Source organism: Myotis davidii, unplaced genomic scaffold (genome assembly GCF_000327345.1).
Source record: "Myotis davidii unplaced genomic scaffold, ASM32734v1 scaffold328, whole genome shotgun sequence".
Taxonomy (NCBI): Eukaryota; Metazoa; Chordata; class Mammalia; order Chiroptera; family Vespertilionidae; genus Myotis; species Myotis davidii.
In genome coordinates, this window is record NW_006300373.1 from 2,623,026 (window position 1) to 2,623,597 (window position 572).

Here is a 572-nt window from a genome sequence, read left to right on the forward strand (position 1 = left end):
TGTATTTCAATATGGCAGCTGGTCCACACAGAGGAACGGACCTCTAACGGTGAAATGCAGGGGGTGTGGAGTGGTATTTTGGGCAGGGGTGCCTCTGGAACGCACAGGCAACACCTCGTTGCCAGGATTCGCACTGGTGCCTGTCCGCAGATAGGGTGCTCCGCAGATGGGGTGCTCTGCTAGGGGTGAGACTTTTGTTTTATCTCCTTTTTTCTCCTTTGCTTCATTAGGAGAAGTTCCCAGGCACAGGGATGGACAGTGTCCTCGGATGCAGGAAGGTGGCTCCTTGAAAGGTAGGAGAAGGGTAACACAGTTGCCCGGCGATCAGAAGCAATCCAGCCAGAGTTGGGTGCTCATTATGAGGACGGGGTGGGAGTTCCGAATCCGGGGGGCAGGGGAGAGGAGGGATAAGGGACTGGCTCAGCCTGGAGCCCATGGGGAGACCTTCCAGTTGTGGAAAAGCCCGGTGCTCAGCGCACGGGCCCGCTGGGCGCCTTCTGGGTTGCACGGAGCCGCGGCAGCTCGAACAAGTCCCAGTGGGCGTAGGCTGGGGGGTCTTTCCCGCTCTGCTT